Source organism: Alligator sinensis, unplaced genomic scaffold, assembly GCF_000455745.1.
Source record: "Alligator sinensis unplaced genomic scaffold, ASM45574v1 scaffold499_1, whole genome shotgun sequence".
NCBI lineage: Eukaryota > Metazoa > Chordata > Crocodylia > Alligatoridae > Alligator > Alligator sinensis.
In genome coordinates this window covers 1,911,942-1,935,027 of record NW_005841864.1, presented here as the reverse complement: position 1 = coordinate 1,935,027, position 23,086 = coordinate 1,911,942, and the positions used below count along the sequence as shown (strand labels likewise).

At 43.6% G+C, this 23,086-nt stretch overlaps 1 long non-coding RNA gene across 2 annotated transcripts in view; it reads left to right on the top strand.

Moving 5' to 3' along the window:
• The first annotated feature begins 3,198 nt into the window (after nt 1-3,198).
• The window catches only part of LOC112547899, a 23,911-nt gene continuing 4,023 nt past the window's right edge, over nt 3,199-23,086 (top strand). The window contains exons 1-3 of one of the 2 annotated variants that reach the window (XR_003091681.1): nt 3,199-3,310; nt 9,688-9,825; nt 19,630-19,815. This is a non-coding gene — a long non-coding RNA (uncharacterized LOC112547899). The remainder of the gene's footprint in view (nt 3,311-9,687; nt 9,826-19,629; nt 19,816-23,086) is intronic. The other variant, XR_003091682.1, reaches the window with a different exon arrangement.

Genomic DNA, 23,086 nt, shown 5'->3' with positions numbered 1-23,086 from the left:
CCCCCAAAAAAAAAAAAAAAAAAAAAAACTGTCAGAGGCAAATACAATAAAGGTCACTTTCATTTTACTGGTATTTGAAAGTCCATCCATTAATTCTACAAAGGGAAACTGCTGAGGAATATGCTAACACTAATGAAAGTGCGGTAACTATAGTTACAATAGCAAACTAAGAGACAGGAACCAGTGCTGAACCAAGACCCTCGGCCCGGTACACAATTTTTAACATCAAAAGTCCCATTTTAGCATTTCAAAACGCAACCACAAGAACAGTCACCAAGCCACCCACACTCCCACCTGCAAGTGTAGCGTATATAGTGGATTGAGAAGACAGATAAAACTGTTAACAACAGAGGAAGTTTTAAAGTCATTGACCAAGTAAAATGGTATTCATAAGATCACATATGGTACTTATATGTCTGCTTGAAGAGTCAGGAGCCTGTGGTTTTTTAATGTCCCCAGGCACTTTTGCTGTTGAAAAGGCAAGAGCTAGAGACAGCTGGAAAATGATGTCTACATGGCTGCATATAGTGTAATTGTAGCCTGTGTAGACATATCTGAGCTAATAGTGTAGTTGCAACAGCTACAAAGACCAGCCTTGAGATGTGGGCAAACTGCTAGGGCAGTACTTTACCTCAGTAGGGCTGCACTGTGGCCAAGCAGGTCTCTGGTACCATGTGCTCATCAAGATTATTTAAAAAATGTAGCCAGGCAAAAACCAATAACAACTGGATGTTAGATTCTGAAGGAGAATGAAAGACCCTGTGGATCCTCTGACCCAGAGATGGCCAACCTACAGTACATGGGCCACAAGTGGCATGGGCAGCCTGTGTGTGCAAAATATGGCAGAACAGGGATGGGGCAGGCAGCACAGAGGCAGATAGGGCAGAAAGCAGAGCAGCAGATGGGGCAGGAAAGGAGACTGGCGTGGCACTTGGGGAAGGTGCAGGATAATTTGTGGCTCCCATTGCCCTAGACCAGTAGTACTCAAGTTTTTTGGCCTCATGGGCCAGAGTACAGGCACAGGAGCAGTTTGTGAGCTGGATTGAAGCCCATGTGATGAGACTGGGCCCCTATGGGACCCCAGCTAGCTCTCATGCACCAGGATTGGGCACTGAGTTCCAGCGCTGCCCATGCATGGCAGGATCAGGCCCTGGGGCCTGCCATTGCAATAGGGCACCCATTCCAGCACTCAGGGCCTAGGGCTCCCATTGCTCCTATGCCACCAAATTTCCAGACACATGTGGACCCCTCAAAGCTGGGTGAGATGGCACCAAAGGCTGGATCTGGATGGTGAGTTGCTCGAGACCACTTCTGCTCGAGACCACAAAGGATAGCTATTCCAGCAAAGTCTCCTTGGGTGGCTATATCTTATGTACGGGGTATCAAGAATAAGGCCTGTGGGCCAGACCCAGCCTGCAGAGGCCCATCATTTGGTCTGCTGTGCCACCCATGTGTCCTGGACTGGAACCACACACTGCAAGCAGTGAACAATAGCCTAGCCATGTTGGTTAAGAGTATGAAGGAAAATCACTTCCCTTTTCACACTTTTTCTGGCAATCCTCTCTCTGCCATGTAGATACAGGTTATACCAGGAAGAAGGTCCTTTGCTGGTGCAGTTTGTTATTTCAGGAGGTGTTATGACTACTGACTAAAGGATTCCTCTTGTTGGTACAAGACAGGAATGTCAAACTCATCAGGTCCAGCGAGCCAGATGAGAGGTGCAGGGCCAGCCAACAGGCTGAATGAGAACGAGTGGCATGGGGCCAGTGTGTGGACTGGATTAGGTTTACAGACCAGTCTGACATGCTGAATCCAACACGCTGGGCTGGTCCAATGCAGGTACCCCCATCTTGGTACACATGTACAGCATGCAGGCCCAATTCTAGCACATGTGCAGCTTGCAGCACACAGGATCAGACCAGGGTACCTGCATTGGGCCAGCCCAGTGTGTTGGATCCAGCATGTCAGACTGGTCTGTATGCCTAATCCAGTCCACACACTGGCCCCATGCCACTCGTTCTCATTCAGCCTGTTGGCTGGCCTTGCACCTCTCATCTGGCTCACTGGACCTGATGAGTTTGACATCCCTGTCTTATACCAACAAGAGGAATCCTTTAGCCAGTAGTTATAATATCTCCTGAAAGAAACTACACTGGCAAAAGGGCCCTCTCCTCCTGGTATAACCTGTATCTACATGGCAGAGAAAGAATTACCAGAAAAAGTGTCAAATGAGAGGTGATTTTCCCTCATACTTTTAACCAGCATGGCTAGGCCAGCTCATACATGACTTAAGTTTAATATGACATAAGAATTCCTGGGTTTGGCCCTGTTTTGTTAGGTAAAGGTAAAGGAAAATGGGCTTATTTTAAAAGCAGTATGCTTATTATTTTTCACATTCCTATTGTTTCACAACTGTCAAAACCTTTTACAGGAAATAAAAGCTAGAACAATAATCCCATCTAAGCAATGTGTTCCCAGAAAATCATGCCAAGTTAAATCATCATTACCTATATATTTCCTCTTTAAAGGACTAAAGGCTGCATTCTGGCTTAGGAAACCAGAAACAAAAACAGAAAAAGAAAGGGCCAAGGCTGTTTCAATAAAGGATAAACTGGGGAAGCCAACGCTGGCCACAAGCCAGGACTTCTTTGAGCAAGGCTTCTAAAATTGTGGGATAATAAAGAATAGCAAGAAAGTCTTCAGCAGTGAGCAAAAGATATAATGCCAATTGAGGAAAGGCTCGGGCTCGACATGTGACGCAAGTGTGGAGACAGTTCAGCCTCTTGACGCTTGACAGGACTGAAATGGTCCCTTAGGCCTGCAAGGCCTAGAGCAGCCTGACATAAGTAGGCTAAGAGTGCATTCATAGGAGTTATATGATTGTATGAACTGCTTTGTACAGAGAAAAGGGTCGGATGCAGCTTTCTTTTTCCTGCAAGAGTTTGATGATAAAAGCACTTGTTATAGATAAAAGGGTTTGCTATGGCACATTCCACCCACATCTGAAGCAAATGGCTCCTGGTACCAAGAAGAGAAAAACAACAATAAAGCAAAGACAAACCCCAAGTTGTTGATGAAAAACAGAAACTTGTCCTAATTGGTAGCTATGCGACTAAGGGTCTATAAATAAATATTACCACTCCCCCTTTTCCCTTCCTCTCTTTCTCTGCTTCTCCTCCCCTTTCCCCTCCCCTTCCCCTTCCCTGCACCCTAACAGTGCCTAAGAACTGACCGGATCTGATCTCCCTTCAAGGAACCGGCCTGCTCTGAGGTGCCTGGCCAGCTCTTGAGATATGCATTATTAGGACTGGTAATATTCAATTACTTACTTGCTAAGATTACTTCTATATGCGTGCTTGGAGTTAATACTTTATAATGCTCAGTAAAACTGATTTATTAAAGAAATAGGTTCTCATTTGGAGAAGATAATTGGGTTCTTATTTCGAGAAAGCTGAAGCATATTTTAAGGCAATATTGGACCTGCCATTTGTTCTCTCTCCATTTGGGAGGAGACCCAGAGATACCCTGCTGGTTCTTAGGGCAACACAAGTAGTTTTGGATTCTGCTCTAGTCTGTGGCTAAAAATAAAGATGACTTAACCTTGAGATTAAATCATTTGGTGGGGGTGGGAGAACTCACTGAACAAATTTTTCAAACCTCACAGTTTAAGCTGTGGTCATATAAAGTGAAGATGTATGCCCTTAGAACTAATGACAGGGCCAAACCTCACAAATTCATATGGGTCACTGTGTATCCAAGTGGTATAGATATTTATACATACAACTAAAAAGTCACACATACAGTTAGTTAGTTAACACATGTACAAGAATGGCAGGGTTTTTTTCTTGCAGCTGTTTGCAGCCATAACAAAATAGCTGGGAGTCTGAACATGCAAGTCCATTCCCCCAGAAAATACAAGAAAAATTTAGAACTGTGTCTTTCATGATGCTGGTAACAGTTAGAATCATAGGGTTGAAAGGAACTTTAAAGATCAGCTACACCAACCACTTGCCCAGATGAAGGATAGGCTGTTCCTAAACCATCCCAAATCTATCAGTTTTTCCAGCCCGTTCTTGAAAAAATCTCCAGCAACAGAGATTCTACAGCTTCCCATGGCACCTGGCTCCATTGTCCTTCCCCTCTTACAGTTAGTAAGTTTTGCCTGAGGTTTAAACTAAATCTGCTTTGCTGTAGTTTAAATTATTGCCTCATGCCCTGCATGGAGCAAATAAAACCAAGTATTTCTCTATCTTCTTTATGGCATCCTTTCAAATATTTGAAAACTGCTATCATGTCACCTCCCACTCTTCAATTCTATTAGAACAGTGATTCTCAACCAGGTTTCTACAGCACTATAGGGTGCCTCGAAATCTCTGGACTTATCTTGTGAATCATGTTGGCACTGTTAGGTGTGCAAACTTGATTCACAAGATAAGCGCAAAGATTTCAAACAGCAATCCATAGCATCAAAAGCATTCTAACCTGTTGTGGTCTTTCAGGGCTCTTTGCAGCAAAAGAGTTGATCTTATTTTTTGTAGTAAAAAAAAGGAGAGAAAATGAAGAGCTGGTATTTCCCAAGGGGTGCCTTGAGCTATCAAGAGGTGCATTGACATTTTCAAGGAGCATCTTGAGTCTAAAAAAGTTGAAAACCACTGTACTAGAGAAATCAAAACATCCAACTAATGTGAGCTTTGGTAAGTTTCTCCCAGATAGAAATTACTCTTTGTAAAATAACACTTGGAAAGATTGGTTAAGAAAAAGAATTGAATATGAATTGAAAATGAGTTCACTTAAAGGGCCTTTTCCTATACTTGCCAGCCTGACCTTTGAGAACTATGAGAAGAGTGGAGAAGAGCATCCATTAGCAATTTGTATCAGAGGCTTGCCAGGAATGACAGCAAGATCATTACACTGTACCTCTAAGTTAAAGCTCCTCATTGTTCTAGCCCATTCTACTGCTTTGTGTGATAGGAGAGCTTTTAAGATTATGATTTACTCTTATACTTATGCAGTTATAAAGATCCCATTGAAATAAAATGTGTTTCTTATTTTAAAATCTTCCATGCATTAACATTTCTTTTAATAAAATTATATCTCATAGGAAAGAGACATGCATTTTAATGTTTACCTTTAAAGGTGAATTACTTTCATCTCTCTATGCCCCATTTCCTCAACTGTAAAAAAGGGAGAATAATACTTACTTTATTCAGCCTTTAGTCTTATATATTTTGACTAAAAAACCTTCAAGGCAGGGACCTTCTCTTGCTATGTATCTTTTGCAGCAACTAGCACAATGGAGCTGAATTCACTTGAGGCTTCTAGGTAATATGGCTATACAAATAAAATTGAATTCAAACCCAATTTCTCTCCAGAAATCAAAATAAGAGACTAGATAGATTTCAACTAGGAGTGTGCAATATAGGCTACCTGAAATCTTGCTGAATATAAATAGTTTTCTGCATAGAAAAGAAGTATTACATCTGAAGAGCTGAAAAAAAAAATTAAAAATTAAAGTGAAATCAGCACTGTCTAAATGAAGTGACAAGGAGTTTCATCTCAGCCATCGCCACCCAAGAGAGACAAAAATCACAGAAACCTCTGATCTTCAGATATTTATACATTTTAAAATCTCTAGTGGGAATAATATTTGATAACATCTTCAGGCTAGAATTAAAAAGTAATAAAAAAGGCTACAGAATTGAGTTAATTTAAAATAGAGTTATCAGTCAAAGCAAAGTGCCTCTTAATCATACTCATAATGTATCCACTTGTAATAAATTTAAGCAGTTGGAGTTTGTATACGCCACAGAGTATATATTCTTTATTTCATCATGCACTTACTTAGTAAATTTAAAATTGGTTTTGTAGCAAAGTTAAAAGCATCTTTCAGAAATTTCAAGTTTCTATCACTCACTCTGGTCATGCTCTAAAATATCCAGTATTTGGAATCAAGGATGCGAGTTTGTGAGGCTGTTTCTAGGCAAATCATTGAAGAAATCCAGCTTAAGTATTCTTGATCTAGATGCAATTCACTGAATAGCCCTGCCTTGAAGTTTACTAAAACTCCATCTTTAATCAGTGAGAGTCAACTTTTCAATATAGGGATCAAGGCTAAGCCTCTTACATTCACTTTATCATTTACCACACTTCTGAATATTCTGGAGTTGTGAAACAAATAGCAGAATTGGTAAGCAAACAAAAGACAAATCTGCCACTAGGGTGATGTTGTATTTATGGGTTGGTTTGAAAAGTGTATAGAAAGAATGAAATAAAGAATAACCGATTGATTTTGGTAGAAATCTAGAGACTACATCTCTTAATTCCTATGCAATTTTTTCCAGAAGCTATAGACTAGTGAACAGTTTATTACATGCTATCATTTGGTAAATCATTTGGGGAGACAGCTTGTATGAGGGCCTATTATACTATATTTGACATTTTGAAGCATTTTCTATTATTACTGGCCTTGGCTGGATCTAAACATATGACTTCAGACTTACAGGCTACAAATTCTATTTCCAATGCTATGAACTATCTAGTGCCACAAAAATATATTGATAAAACTGGAATTCCTTGCAGCAACCACCTGGCTGAAAAATGAATGGAGTGGATAGTGTAGGATCCCAGCATGAGATAGTATAAACCAATTTCCATCTGCTGGTATGAAAGTTCCATGTCAAAACTCTCAGACTCTTTAGCATGCAATACTGTTTTAATGAGCTGAAGGAAAATTTAAAGTAATTAAAAAAATAAAGAAGAACACTTTGTGATTAGTATTAAAACAGGCTGGAGATTTTTTACAGTGTCTAATAATGGGCTAACAACACATATTGCTGGGGTGGGGGGTTAAGTGTTCAAATGCTTTTGACAGTTGATTCATGGAGGGGACTATTTCTTAATTCTCAAACCCTGCCTTGCTAGTTCTAAGAAACAGGCACCATTGTTTAAATGCCTGAAATTACTATAAAAATCACATGCCTATTATGCAGCCTGCTTTCTTTGCTTTCAGCTGTTTGTGCTTTAATAATACAGTATGTGATTTAGAAGGAAAATGACAAGAATTCAACTTTTTGACTATGGGACAAGAATTAAAGGGAGGAGCAGACTAACTAAAAAAAATATTCATAGAAAAATAATAAGAGGGAGAAAGCTGTTTGTATTGGAAAGAAAGAATGTAACAAGTAGGGCTGCATAAAGCTTTAGTAGCCGATTAGATTTGGAGGAGATTTGGCTCGATTTGGCAGCCGAATCTCCAAATCCGAATCAAAACAGGAGACCAATTAAAAGGTCCGAACTGAATTGGAAGCCTCCTAAACAATTCGAAAAAGATTCGGCACCGCTTTGGAGAAGCAGCCATAGACTAAATAGGCAGCAGTCCTCAACGTGCTGGACACTGCTGCATTCAGCTTGTAAGTCTGTTGTGGTAGGCAGAGGAGGGAGGGAAGAGGTGTTGGGGGGCGGGGGGGGGCAGATCAATGCCACCACAGTGTGGGAGGGACTGGGGCTGGGACAAGCTGCCCAGCCAGGGTGGGGGGGGCATGGGACTCGGGGAGGGGGGAAGCGGGGTGCAGGACATGGGCACAGCACTACTGGGAGCGGGGGCTATGCCCTGCTGCTGCTTGCTCCCTCCCGCCCAGAGCAAGCTGCAGCTGCATCACACCCCCTCCAGCCCGGCTGGGCAAAGCAGCAGCAGAGCACAGCTCCTGCTCCCAGAGCTGCTGCACCCACGTCCCCTGCCCTTTCGCCCTAGCTGGGCAAGTGACAGAAGGGCATAGCCCACCACTTGTCCAGCTGGGTCAGGGAGGCGCAGAATGCTGGCAGTGCTGCCATTTGCCTAGCTAGGGCGGGGAGGGGGGGTGCAGGATGTGGGTGCTGCCGCCACTTGTCCGCCACTTGTCCACCGGGGCGGGGGGGCACGGGATGTGGGCACTGCTGCTGCTTGCCCAGTCGGTTTGGCTGCATCAAATCACTGTCCCTCTGAATTGGCTGAATCCAAATCTGAAGCAAATACTTGCCACTTCGCACAGGCCTAATGACAAGACAGAGGACAAAAATCTGAGAATAAAAATCAAGTATCTTACCAGTAACTGGAGCTCTTTGATACATGCACATTCACATGTGTGGGCATGTCTCATGCCCTGTGCTTCGGTAGACAATTTTTTTCCTTAGCAATACACACACAGTCTGTTCTGTCCTGGCCCCTCCACAAAGGCCCAGCACTGAGAGGATGATATCTGTGACCCGGGACATCATTCTCCCCCTGTACTCGGCCTTAGTGAGGCCGCAGCTGGAGTACTGTGTCCAGTTTTGGGCTCCACAATTCAAAAAGGATGTGGAGAAGCTTGAGAGAGTCCAGAGAAGAGCCATGTGCATGATCAGAGGTCAGGGAAGCAGACCCTACGATGACAGGCTGAGAGCCCTGGGGCTCTTTAGCCTGAAAAAGCGCAGGCTCAGGGGTGATCTGATGGCCACCTATAAGTTTATCAAGGGTGACCACCAGCATCTGGGGGAACGTTTGTTCACCAGAGCGCCCCAAAGGATGACGAGGTTGAATGGTCACAAACTACTTCAAGATCGTTTCAGGCTGGACATAAGAACTTCTTTACTGTCCGAGCCCCCAAGGTCTGGAACAGCCTGCCACCGGAGGTGGTTCAAGCGCCTTCCTTGAACACCTTCAAGATGAAACTGGATGCTTATCTTGCTAGGATCCTATGACCCCAGCTGACTTCCTGCCCGTTGGGCGGGGGGCTGGACTCGATGATCGTCCGAGGTCCCTTCCAGCCCTGATGTCTATGAAATCTATGAAATCTACAACCCCATGCATTGCCACTCTTCCATGATTGTACAAGACATTTTGTCTAGATAGAGCTGATTAATGTAAACCTACCGTACATGAATCCAGCATCTAACTATTTGGTTGGAGGCAAATGCACCATTTGCAATGATTAATGCATCCTGAAGAATTCAGTACTAGCCATAAAGTATTCTATGGGGGGCACCAAAACTTATGACAGGATAGGCATTCATTTTCTGTTCCTCCTTGGAATGTAATGCATTTGAAACAGATCAGCCCTTTTGAGGCAAAAGTGACCAGTTCTGCTGTGGCAGAGAGCACTGAGTAGAAGCCTGAGAAGGGGAAAATCAAATAGTGATTCAGCTCTGTAACAAGGAAATCCAGCCCTGTTATTTGCAGTGCTAAGAGGAACAGGACTGTTTTAGCCCACTGGAACCAGCAATGACAGCAGCCAGCCCAACTAAGAAAACAGATCCTGCAGCTGGGGCCTGTTAAGGACCCTGGAGGGTACAGGACAGGAACAGCCAAAGCTCATTAGGCCAAGTAGAGGCAGCTGGGCTAAGCTGTAGCAGTCAATGACAGGCTGATTATCAGGCAGAGCAGAAACCCCTATGTGTGGTTGAAGAGCCAGCTTACAGGAAGGGTTGGAGCTCTGGGCCACATAAAACCAGGGCCTGGGAGCTAGCAGTGCAGTCTCACCTTGCAGGCAGCCGATCTTCTGAAGGAGAGGGCTTCAGGAGATGGACTGGCCAATGCCTACATGGTCCCCCACTCCCTGCCTGCCACGCACACCAGGGATGCAAGGGGAGCTTAAAAAGGGTGGTAAGGAGGCAAGGAGACAAAGAGAAGTGACTTTTTCAGAAAGTGGCTTTCTTGTGTTTGTGTTTCGACAGTGCTTAACCCTGAGTTGCATCTGCAGGGGCAGAGGAGGCCACAGGCAGGTGCCCAAGAGGCATTCACTGCTACTAGGACTGAGACCCAGGAAGCTAGAGTCTGAGACAGTGGACCTAGGCCGAAGAAGTCTCAGCCAGGTAAAGAGGACTGAAGCCAAGCAAACAGACCCCTGGCCAAGGATCTTGGGGCCCAGGGTGGCTTTAGATCTAGTGGTCTGCTACAAAGGGACCACTGAGTCATCTGCAAGGCTTGGGGTGAATATGGGGCAGCTGGAGGTTATGATTGTAGCCCCTAAGACAGGGGTGGGTAAAATGACAGATCTAGCTCATGGCCGGATTTCTTTTCCCAGCAGCCCCAGTAGTGGTGGCTCCTTCTGGCTGCTGCTGCCAGCCTCAGCCCCAATGCCTGAGCACCCTGGCCTCTCCACCCTGCACCCACCACCAGGGGTGGGACCTGCATGGGCACAGTGCACAGCCAGGTGACCTTGGGGTGGTGAGAATGCAGGGCTGGGGCACAGCCCCAGTTCTAAGGGCAGGGGTGTTTAGGGAGCACATTTGTAGCAAACCCCCCCTTTTTTTTTTTAATTTATTTTAAAATGCATTACCTCCCCTTCCCCAACCATTTCTGCCTTTTTCTCTCCCTCTCTATTCCCTATAGATAAGTATAAGTAAGCTAAGATGTAGGATAAGCTTTAACATTTTATTTTAGGTAATGTTTTATTTTTCTCTCCCCTCTTTGCTAATAAGTGCCCTGCTATTTTGATATTGATACCCACTGTTTTATAAGTGATAATTATTATGTTTGTACTGCTTTGATATTGTGTGATTACTGTTTTAGGCCTATATATGTAAGTTAGCGTACATCATGTCAAGTTTCCATGTTGTATGTCAAGCCTCCATCTTGTGTCCTCTGCCTGGGCATCCCCTGTGTTGCAACTGCATGATTCATGTACCCCTCCCATGTAAATTGGTTCCCGGATGAATGAGAGTGATTGGGAATGATCGAAATACAATGGACCAGCACCATGCCACACCATCTATCCACCCAAAGGCCCTGCCAGCGACTTCCCCCCCCAACGCCTACCCCCAGACAACACCTACTGGATAAGGACCCCTTTCCAGCCTGGATAGGTAGCTATCACCCCCTACCCCCTCTTCAACCAAGGATTTGGACTCTGCTTCTCTTCCCCACCTGGACTCCAACCCTTCCACTGAGTCTCTTTCTCCTTTGCCATTGTGAGTGCTTGTGTGTGAACCAATAACTTCATGGGGCTGTGTAGTGTGTTGTCTGCTTAATAAACAGTTATTTGGACCCCTAAGTTGGGTTTTGCTTTACTATGGTTTGGCCCTGCTCCAATCTCTGCACCTCCAACACCTGTCCTGAGCTCCTCTCTGCCTCCACACCCCCGTTTCTTTTCCACTGTCTTATCCCCACTGCCTTTTCCTTTTCCCCTGAGCAAACAGGTTTCTGCCTCAGTTTCTTTCCTGGCCGTCTCCTCCTTGCCACCACTTATCTGCCGCCCCCCCCCATCTCAGCTGTCTGCCTCAGTTTCCAGCCCCAGTCTACCTTAAGTAAAACCAAGCCTCAGTTCCTCAGATAGCTTCTCTATAGTCCACTGGTTCTAATCCTGGTTCTGGCATCTTTCTCTCTCTCTCTCCCCCCTTCCCTCAAGTATTCCAGGTACCCCAAGCACACACATACACACTGTACCATCCAAGTTAGGAACTTACCTATGTGTAGGTGGGTTGTATGCGTGTGAACTGGTGTGTGTGTATGTCATCGTGTGCATGATGTACGAATTAGTGATCTGTGTCTAATTTTTGGGGTGTATAGTGTATGTGATTGAATTGGTGATAGGTATGCATGTACCTAGGCTGGTTTGGATGTGTATGTGCCTGGGCTGGTAGTGCGCGCACACGCACCTAATTGATTTGTGTGTTTTGTATATGTGCAATTGTGTCACACCCTCCTGTCTAACAGCACAATATTGAGATCCTGAGAGTTGGCCTGACCCCATAGGGCAACACATTGTGGCTTTGCCCTAGCCCTGTGTCACCACCCCAAGGTCTCCATGGAGACTGGCCAAGAGCCACACAGGCAGGGTGCCCAGTTGGGTGGGGAGCTGTGTCCAGGGCTGGGATTTTGGGGTGGTGACAGCACCACTCCCTGCACACCCCTGCCCATGGAACCCATGCTTGTCACATGGGCGTGTGGGTAGCAGATCATGGCTCTGCCTGGCTACAGCTCTGACCCCATGTCATTGCCCCATAAATCCAGGGTCTCCCCAGCCTGCCTACCCATCTCACTCCTAGTTATGCCCCCATCCCAGCTACCCAGCCTGTGCAGATCCTGTCTCCAGTGGTGGGTGCAGAGCAGACTGGCCAGGGTCCCCAGAAAACAGGGCTGGGTTTGGTAGCAGCAGCAGTCACATGGAGCCACCACCACCACTAGGGCTGCTAGGAAATGGAGGTCCTAAGGGCATCATAGCCCTCTTAAAGAGGGAGTGCACCTGTAGGGTGAAAGGAGAGAAGTAATAGGCACCCTCATTTTCTGTATCTAACTGCAAAATCATGGCAGGAGAGAGATAGGAAACAGAGGAAGCTGGGGAGTACTGACAGGCCAGTCTGGCTGCTAGAGGTGCCAGACTCTGGGCAGAGAGATCACCCAAGCCTGTTACAGTTTGGTTCCATCTGGCTATGTTCAGAGGCCTCTAGGGAAACATGGCAGAAAGGAATGCTGGGACACTCATATACCTATAAGGTATTTACTTGGGCTACCTAAGCAGAACTGGGATTTGCCCTTATTAAATAATTCAGTTCCTCCACCATCAACAATGAATAAGCTTTATTATCTGATAAAGAGAAAAATTGTGGACTTTGAGGCATTTACAGCTTCAGTAGCTAAATTAATATTATTTCAAGAGTTAATGATAATGACTGAGCAATGATGAACAAAGGTGTTTTGGTCTGAGGTGGCTGGTCATGAAGGAATGAGGAGCTGTTTTGTTTTGTTACATAAAATTAGTGCGTCGATTTCAGCTCAATTGAAAACATACACACACACAAAAAAAAAAAGAGTGAATCCTAACAGAAAAGAGCCCTAGTCCTTCTCCAGTTAAGTTTCATGGGAAAACCACCAAACATGGAATGTGCAGGCGCACACATGCACACAAGAGAATAAAAAAAAAAAGTTTGTTGTTAAAATGTATCTAATTAACGAAGGCCAGCTGAAAGAAAAAGGAGGTGGCTACACCTTTTTTTTTGGAAAGGAAATTCACCTGAAGAGAGGCCTATTCATGGGGTTGGCTTTGCCATCAAGAACAAGATTGCCAGCCAGCTTTCAGAAGTCCCTGTGGGCATTAACGTACACCTTATGACTCTCCACCTCAAGCTCAGTAACAACTGATACGCTACAGTCATCAGTGCATACACACCCTGCTTGACAATGATGAAGTCATCAAGGAACAGTTCTACTGTGCTCTTGACAGTCCTGACTACCACTGCCAAGGAAAACAAGCTCATCTTCATGGGTGATTTCAATGCAAGAGTTGGGCGAAACTCTGAACTCCGGAGTGGCACCATTGGGAAACGGGGTGGGAAAAGTCAACTCCAGTGGTATCTTCCTCCTTAGCAAATGTGCAGGGCATGACTTGCTCAACCTCTATGCTCCAATTACTGGCACCTTCCTGACTATATTATTGTCAGAGCCCATGATTATACTGATGTCCAATATCATCCAGAGGTGCAGATGACTACTGGATGGATCACCGTTTAATCAGATCAATCATGGACATGCAGCTTGCACCACAACACTATAAACCACCAAAAGGAATGCAGAAGAGTTTTAACATCAAGGCACTCCAAGACCAAGTTAGATGCAAGGCTCTTCAGCAATGCCTTACTGAGAGACTCTCCGACCTACCTGATGACATCAAGGACATCCAGGCACATTGGGATGAGCTTAAGAATGTTATTCACAAGGTATGCATTGAAGCAATTGGATACTCCACTTACCATCACCAAGAATGGTTTGATGAGAACAATGAGGAAATCCTAGGAACTATCCATCAGATGAGCCATGCTCTGCAGTTGGCAAAATGAACCTTCCAAGCAGCAAAAATGAGAGGCTTACCACCGGTTCAGAGGAGGCTACAGGATATCTAGAACCAGCAGTGGCAAGCAAAGGCCATGGAGATCCAGAGTTTTGCTGACAAACATGACATAAGAAGCTTCTTTCAAACAATTAAAGCCATCCACAGGTCACATTCCAATGGCTCAAATGCTTTGGGGCCCAATCCCTTTGTGATCCCAAGACAGCTCCACCCTTCTCACAGACAATGTATCCATAAAGCAATGTTGGAAGGAGCACTTCAAGACTCAACTGCGAATCTGACAGCTCAGCTGCCACCATCGAGTCCCTCTCTCAATACCCAGTAATAGTAATCTTGCTGATCCCCCATCCTTCAAGGAAGTCTGGTATGCCATCACTCAGAACAAGAACAATAAGGTGCAAGGATCAGATGGCATTTCCACAGAGATCTTCAAAGCTGGTGGAACAGCGTTAGTGCAAAATGTCACCAACTTCTCATCAAAATATGGGTTAACAAGGAAGTTCCACCTGACTTAAAGAATGCCAACATTATGACCATCTTCAAGAAAGGGAACAAGTCAGTGTGTGGGAACTACTGAGGCATTATTCTCCTCTTCATTGCCAGGAAGATTCTTACTCGCATCCGTCTGAACTGCCTCCTCCCAGTTGCTGAAGATGTCCTTCCAGAATCCCAGTGTGGCTTTAGACCATCTTGTGGTACCAACATGATTTTTTTTTGCATGACAGATCTAGAAGTGTAGAGAGCAACACCAGCAGATGTTTATGGCATTCATTGACCTAACCAAGGCCTTTGACTCCATCAGTCCTGAGACCTTATGGAAGATGCTGACTAGGTTTGGTTGTCCCCTGAAGCTCATTAGTGTCCTTGGGCTACTCCATGATGGGATGACTGCCACAGTCCTTTGCAATGGAATAGAGACAGACCCATTTACCATCTATACTGGTGTCAAGCAGGGCTGTGTCAACCCTTTTTTCCATCTATCTTGCTGCGATTTTGATTCTCACCTGCAACCACTTTCCTCCCGGAATTGGGGTTGAGTATTGAATGGAAATTCAGCTTTTCAACCTGTGGCACCTTCACAGCAAAGTTAAAAAGTTACCAAGACTGGTGTCACTGACCTTTGATATGCTGATGAGTGTGTTATCCTTGTGCACACTGAAACCAATCTGCATTTCACCTTTGACCTTTTCTCAGGTGCCTATTGCAGCCTGGGACTCTCCCTTAACATTGAGAAGACCAAGGTGTTCCATCAGCCTGCCCCTGCACAAGCTACGTCCCTCCACCCACAAATTACCATTTGTGGAGAACCCGTGGAAAATGTGGAGCATTTCCCATACCTTGCCAGTCACCTCTCCCAGTCATTTGGTCTTAATGTAGAAATTGAACATAGGATTCACTGTGCCAGCGTATCCTTCAGAAAGCTGCTTTGCCGTGCCTCACGGATTGGACTCAGCCACCTTAAAACTCACCACTAAGCCCCCACCCCCAGCAGACATCATCCTTGTATAGAGGGATAGCCAATATAATTAATCAATACAACTCATAGAAATGTAATTTTTTTCAAATATGCAGAGAAGTTTACTACCTTTATCATGATTGTATGCTTTAAGGTGTTGCTATCATGATGTTTCTTGAGACTCTTAACTCTCATTTTAAAAATAGTATCTTTTTCTGGGCCTCCAGATTGTGGAGAAAACCTTCAACACAAGCAGTAAGTGTGCCTCAAGGGATGAAAATAAGGCAGCAAACAGAAAGTTTCAAAATAAAGAGATTATTTAAAATAAAAATGTTATGATTTGGGGAGTGGCGCAGAAGAGACTGGAGAGAAGGCAGTCTCATAATGTTTGACCTTTGGAGACAGCTAATACCACAAAAATATTTCTCTTAAGAATCATTACAAGTGACTGTTTGCACTGAAATCCTAATTTCACCTCAGCTCCAAAACATTTCCCTTTAGCTAAGGCCTAGTTCATAAAAGCTGTATTTTGTGCCCCTGAGGTGGACACTTAAGTGAGTTTTAGGGTTGTGGAAGGCATGGACAGATGCATAAGTAAAGTGCTCCAAATCCTGCCTGTGTTTAAAGTATTTCTCCCTTACAGCATGTCAGTACCATACAAATGTATAACCCCACTCCCAGCTACAGCACCGCAAAACATGCGGCAGCTGATGCTGTTGGACCACCCCACAGCTAGAAGGCTGGTGATCATCCCGCTCTGCCATGATTTCTCGGATACTTCTGAGCACAGCCAGATGGACCCAGCAGAAACACTGCTCAATTCCCCTCCCCAGGCTTCTACTCAGTGCTCTCTGCCATAGCAGAACTGATCAGTTTTGCCTCAAAAGGGTTGTTCTGTTTCATGAACATTGCATTGCCAGGAGGAACAGAGAATGGATGCCTATCATCTCCTTGTCCTACAGTCTCTTACTGAGCAGTACCACAAGCTACTGGCTCTGCCCGCCAGTTTACAGTGTAGAGTCTTCACCTACCTAGCTATGCTTCTCATTCTGTCTCCTAATGTATCAGCTATGCCTCAGCATAGTAAACTCAAGGCTTCGTGGCCCTGGCAATTGAATTATGTTACATGCTCTCTGAGCCCACAAATAACATACCTGAGAAAGAAGAAATAAAGGGACTCCATGGAGTACTGCTTTCCTTGGGACCACCTGCAGACAATGTACTTCCCCTTATGGGTCAAAGACAAGAGCAGTAACTGATAGGAGTGGATAGCCTTGAGACCCTGGGAATGTGAACAGTGGTGGCATAACATCAAGATTATCAGATCTGTGCAAAGTGTATGCCAAGATGAACCCCTGGCCTCAGAGGAAACCAACATGACCATGGGGAAGCAGGTGACAGTTGCCATCTAGAACCCTCAATTGCTTCCAATCTGCCGCCAGACATTTTGGCCTGAGCTGCCTCAGCCATCCAGGGTATAGCATGCCATCAAAAGGTGTAGGTACTAGTTTCTCTATTTCTCTAACTTGCAGGACTGCAGAGAAGGACCTGGGGGCTAGAGTAGACCATAAAATGGAGGAGTCAACAGTGTGTTCTTGTTGTAAAAAAAGGCCAACAATATACTGGGTTGTATTGACAGGACTGTCACTTGCAAATCAAGGAAGTGATTCCTCTGCTCTATTTGGAACGGGTGAGGCTTCACTTGGAGTAGGATTTCTAGTTTTGGGCCCCACACTTCATGAAAGATGTGGACATATTGGAGAGTCCAGTTGCAGACCAACAAACATGATTAGGGGCCTGGGAAGCAAGACTTAGGAGGAAAGGCTGAAAGAACTAGAGTTATATAGTCTGGAGAAGAGAAGCCTGAAGGGAGATTTGATAAGTCTTCAAATACCTGAAGGACAATTCTAGAAAAGATGATCTTTTCTCTGTGGCTGTAGAGACAGGACTAGAAACAAAGTCCTCAAGCTGCAGCAGAGGAAATGTAGGTTGGAGATTAAGAGGAACTTTCTGACCATGAGGATTGTCAAGCATTGGAACAGGCTACATGGAAAAATTGTAGAAATTTCCATACTTGGATGTTTTCAAGAGCCAGTTGGATAGATGCTTGGTTGGAATGGTTTAGTCAGGGACAATCCACCCTTGAGCAGAGGCCTGGATTATATTACCTCATGAGGTTTCTTCCTGCCCTACTTTCCTATGATCTTATGTCTGTCTATACTCTTCATGTCCACATAGATAACAACCACTGGTCTAACTAAATAGATTTAAAACAACTTATATGGGTAAGTCAATTCAACTTCCTTGCCTAAACAATAATTGCGTCAGTATGGAATATCTGAAAGTTATTTGTTTTTCTTCTAGTCCCTCATTAAGTACTTTGAAACACATGCCAATATTTATTTTAAAAAGGTGGAGACTTATCTTAATAGTGAAGGTGTAAGGGCTACATGCTGGAGTGTTTCAGATATTGGCAGGATTAGGGGTGAAATTTTGCCTTTTTAACATTCATTTCTTCAAACATAGTATCATCATCATTATTATTGAAGTGACTATTTTAAGACAACTTCTGGATTCTTATTTAAAAAAATATCTAAACCCATGCTCAAGGAGAGAATTAAATCAAAGGCTGGTTAAATATTAGCCTGGGATGGAGGAAGGGACTCTACAAGAACTAGTAAACATTAGCCTGTATGGCTGCTTGCAGATGTTAAAAAAAAAAAGCGGCTCTTTACTTTAAACTCAGCACACTCCCATGCTGAGCCCAGCATATGCACAGAAGAGGCAGCACTTTAGTTGGACCTGACTTGCCTAACATCTGTATGGATCGGGCACTTTAGTGGGGCTTTTTTGGCACTTATCTAATAATTGGTTAAGTCAGCTTTAGCTAAAAGCACCAGAAAGCCCTGCTGAAGCACCTGATCTATACAGACAGGTCAAAGCAATGTGTTGCTTCTTTCAGTAAAGCAGTTTTTGTTTTTTTGGGTTACTACTAACATCTGCAAGCAGCCTATATGATGTTCTCTTAGTCCTTCAAGTGCCTCTGCCTTACCTTTTATATTTGTTGGTTTGAAACTGTCTACTGGAACCGAATTGCTAGACTCTGTTTGGAATGAACTGTCTACTGAAGTCCCTCGGGAGAAAGAGAGTAGAAGGGTCCATACATTATATTGCATCATATTCTCCCCTCATTACAAACATAGAATCATAGAAAAGTAAGGCTGCAAGAGGCCTCCAGAGGTCATCTCCAGATGGTCCTGCCTGCAGCAGGATCATCCCTATCCAAGCTATCCTATTCAATACAAAATCTAAATTCTATATAAAATGATTGTCAACATAACTTTACAGCCTGTTTGAAACTCCTTGAAGTCGATAGGAACCTATCGATATCAGGCACATAGGTCATTGACTGCACTATAACATGAAAAGCACTGGATTTTCAAGGACAATCTTAAATAAAAAGGGGTGAGCCGTGAAGATTTGCTTTTACTCACACGTTGTTTTCTGCTGCATATGACAGAAATTGCTCCTGAAGGAAGACATTACTTCCAAGTTGAGTTATCAAAAAAACATTCCCTGCCTTTGGCATAATTGTTAAGTAATATGCATTTTGTGTATGAAATAAAATAGAAATGCTGACAGGCTAGCATTTATGGCTGCTGACACAAACTTTCTGAGTAGAGGCTGTGTAAGTTGTGCTGACATAAACCTTCTCCTTGAGAACAGCTGCTATTGCCTCTACTGCTTGCTGGTGGGGCTTTTTTTTTGTGCCTCCTGTGGAATAACTCCCAAATGCTCGCTGAGCTGATAGCACTGAAGCATCTTCTACTGGAGTTTAGCTATGCTACAGATGTAAAATAGGGCTCTTTCTGGCTTCTTTTTTTAATTTTCTTTTCAGGTTTTTTAATAATCCTGCACCAAGGAGGATTTGGATAAGGTGAGCAGGTGCTTTATAAAGTTATTTCAGTTAAAGCTGAAAACAACATTGTGTCTGTTTTTTTTTCTAAACTGATAAGTATCCTGGATAGACAAGTTAATTAACACTTAAAAAGTCAGCTGGAAGTCACTGTTCACCTGCTGATTAGGATCGCAGCTAGAGGGAGGAAGTGTGACTACAGATTCGAACATAGAACAGCTAAGGTCTAAAGTTAGTATACACGCAATATCTTCATTTTAAAGACAACTTCAGGAGTTCCCTTAGGCCCTGAATTTACGCAGGGTTTCCCACCCCACTCAATTCAGCAAAGTACTTAAAAACATGTTTAATGTATTTTGCTGTTAGGTGCTGAATGCCCTTCATACAGCTCATCTGCTTTTCAATTGGTGCGAAGTCACAGAAGGTCTCATTTGGCTTTGCAATTATGTTTCTTTCAGACTACATCCTGTTGCCCATTATTAGATCATTCCCAGCAGTTCCAGAGAACATTAAGGTAACGCACAAAGCAGAAATAGCAAGCGCTATGTTTGTGAAAGATGGCTGAGCTGCTGTGGTCATACATTTTGGATTTTTCCTGAGTTGTGAATGCTCAATTGAACTTCTTCAGTGTTACTTTAATAGTGGTAAGGTATCATTCTTGTTTTGTTTTGAGAAATAATGTTCAGAGCTAACTAACAGAGGAGTCTACTAATTTTGTCACTGAACCTTATAGATATACTGATTTGTACACATCTTGCCTGTGAGGCTTCAATGTCTCAACTGCTCTGGCCAGCACAACTGGTTAGTTCTTTTCCTTCAGCCTAAGCTTAAAACTCCCCAAAGAGAGAAGCAAGAGAGACAGAAACACCTTTAAACAAATTGCAAGACAAAGATTTCATTTAATTTTAACCTGTTTAAGACAATGGATACAAGAATACGAAAAAAATATCTTCAGACCTGATATTTGAGCAGACTGTAGACAAGTGCTCAAGACATGCAGGCTGGAGTTAAAAAAAAAAAAAAAATGACAATGACTAGAACTTTGGTAAAATACTACCTGAGAAGTTATAGTCTACAGCAAAAGCACTGTTTTTAGTAGCAGAAATAAAAGTATCAGCCTCACACAGAAATGAGAATCCACATTTTCCTCAAGTCTGGTGTTGATTGTAAGCATAGTGTGGTAGTAGGCACTGCTGAGACGATGGACTATCAATAACTTTGTTTTTCTTAGAATTCTATTTAGTATTCTGTTTAGTGAGCCAAAATTCTCAATTACCTGACTGCTCTGGTTCTTCTGAGGTAACACAACACATCACCTGCCATGTACTATTCCTCTTGTTTATGGGTGCTGACTATTTCTTCAACATGTAGGAGACATTACAGGATTGCTTCAGATTACTGTACGTATTCTAAAGTCCCAGTCAAAATGAAAAGAGCTCTTTCAGAGTCAGATATCTTAGTGATTATCTTTAAGAATTTTTGAAAGGCAGGCAAGATTCCAGAAGAACTGGAAATGGGCAAACAGAGTGCTTACCCCTAAAAAGGAAGACTCAAGGAATTATGGACTATTTAACCTAACTTCAATTCCAAGAAAGATAATGGAACAAAAAACAAACAAACAAACAAAGTCAAAGAATTGGTTAGGCAGCACCAAAGATAAGCCAATGAGCAAGGATCTGGGTTTTCAATTTCCTGCAAAACAACATGGATATTCCCCTTTACTGTCACTTGATATGTTTCACAGATTTTCCCCTTTAAAGGAAAAAAATCCAGGAAACTGCAGGTTTCCCCTTGCAGGCTGGCAGAGTTCCAGCCTGCAAGGGGCTGGGGGGAGCAGGAGGAGACCGATCAGAAGCAGAGGGTGCCATGTACACGTGCCATCTGATTGGCAATACAACTAGGTAGTATGGTAGAGAGCAGCTCCCACAACTCCCTGCAGGTATGGAGTTGGGGTATAGGTGATGTGGGGGTGTAGGGTGGGTCATAGGTGATGTGTGGTGTGGCAGGGGTAGCACAGGCAATGTGTGGCACATGCCCCCACAAATTTCTAAGCCTACAGCAGGGCACCGGGCAGCAGCCTGGCCAAACTGGCATCAGGCAGGAGCCACCTCCATGGACCAGCAAGTGGGTCCTCGTGTGGGAAGCCAGAGCAGGGCAGGGAGGCTCAGTGCTGCTGCTGCTGCTGCCAGGAGTGCTGTGCCACCATAGGTGTCAAGGTGAGGTGTCCCCTACTCACCTAGCAGCAGCAGGGGGGCACTCCGGTGCACCCCCTATGCATTGCCCTGATCAGGTCCATGGGGCTGTAGGTCAGGAGTGAGGGGTAACAGCATGGCCAGGAGCAGGGCACTGGCATAGCAGGGATGGTCAGCACCACAAAGCAGTAGCAGGGACAAATACAGCTGAACCTGCATCCTGGTGAGTGAAGGGGGCAGGGGGAGCTCTAATTTTTCAAGTTAAAAATGCCTATATATTTTGGCATTAGATTTTGTATTTAGAATTTATTTTATTATAATAATTGAGGCACTGGTCGGCTTCCAAGTTGCTTAAAAGTTGTAAATATATCAATTAAACATTGTGTTCAACTGATACCTATACATATGGTGACATTTCATTTAATCATGGAATAACACAAATTTGGAGGATTTTAATCAGAAGGTTAGAATTATTATTTTTTTTTTTTTTAAACAGAGAAAGCCAAGATCCCTGCTGAAAAGTAATAGTCAACATGGGCTTGTCAAGAAAAAGTCATGTCAAATTAATCTAATTTCCAGTTCCTTCTTATTAAAAGACAAAAAGCCTCTTGGATGGGAAGAAGCAGTAGATGTAATATATGTTGACTTTACATTCGTCTCACAGAACATGCTCTTCAATGAGCTAGGGAAACAGGCTAGAGGAAACTGCTTCAAAAGTAGGTACATAACTGGTTGGAAACCATAATCAAAGAGAAGTTAATCACTCAGACTGGAAAGAGGTATGAGGCCCAGTACTATTCAATATTTTATTGGATGATGGAATAGAGTGTACACTTACTAAATTTGCAGAACAACCAAACTGGGAAGGGTTACAGGTACTTTAAGGGACAGGATCAAAATGTAAAATGATCTTGACTGGAAAAATGAGTTGAAATAACTGTGATGAAATTCAATAAGAAAAAATGCCAAGTACTGCTTTTAAGTCAGAATAAACTATGGCATACATACAAGATGGGGAACACCAATCTGGAGGGGCATCAAAAATTGAACATGGGTCAATACTGTAGCATGACAAAAGAAAACAAAAAGGAAAGAGAATACTTCTCTGACATGTATAAATAAGAGGATTTCTATAAACATGTTAAGTAATCTCTCCGCTTCACTCAGCACTGGCAAGGTCCCAGTGGGAATATGATGTCCTATTTTGGGTATCACATTTCAAGAAAGAGGTAAACTAATTGAAGAGAGTCCAGAGAGGAGTCATAAAGCTGGCCAGGGTTCCATAAAACATGACCTGAGGGGAAAAGTTGCAATTACTGGGTTTGTTTAGTCGAGAGAAGAAATGATTGGAGAGGCATGCTACTAGCCCTCAAGCACACAACAGTTTATTGCAAGGATGAAAGTTATGAACTGTTCTGCACTGAGAAAGAACAGGCTTACATTGCAACAAGAGAGAGATTTAGGTTAAACACAAGAAAAAGTCTTCCTGCTTGTAAGAATACCAAGCACTGGAGCAGATTACCTAAGGAAGATCAGTAGAGGTTTTTAAGAGCAAATTAGACCAAGGATGTTAAACATTTCAACTACAGGCTGGATCTGGTCTATAGATCTTGGTCATCTGGCCTGTGGGGCTTCTAATACTCTGAATTAACTATTGTTAAATCCAGCCCTTCAGACTTCTCACAGCAGCATGACTTCTGGGCCGCGAATATGGAGGGGGGGT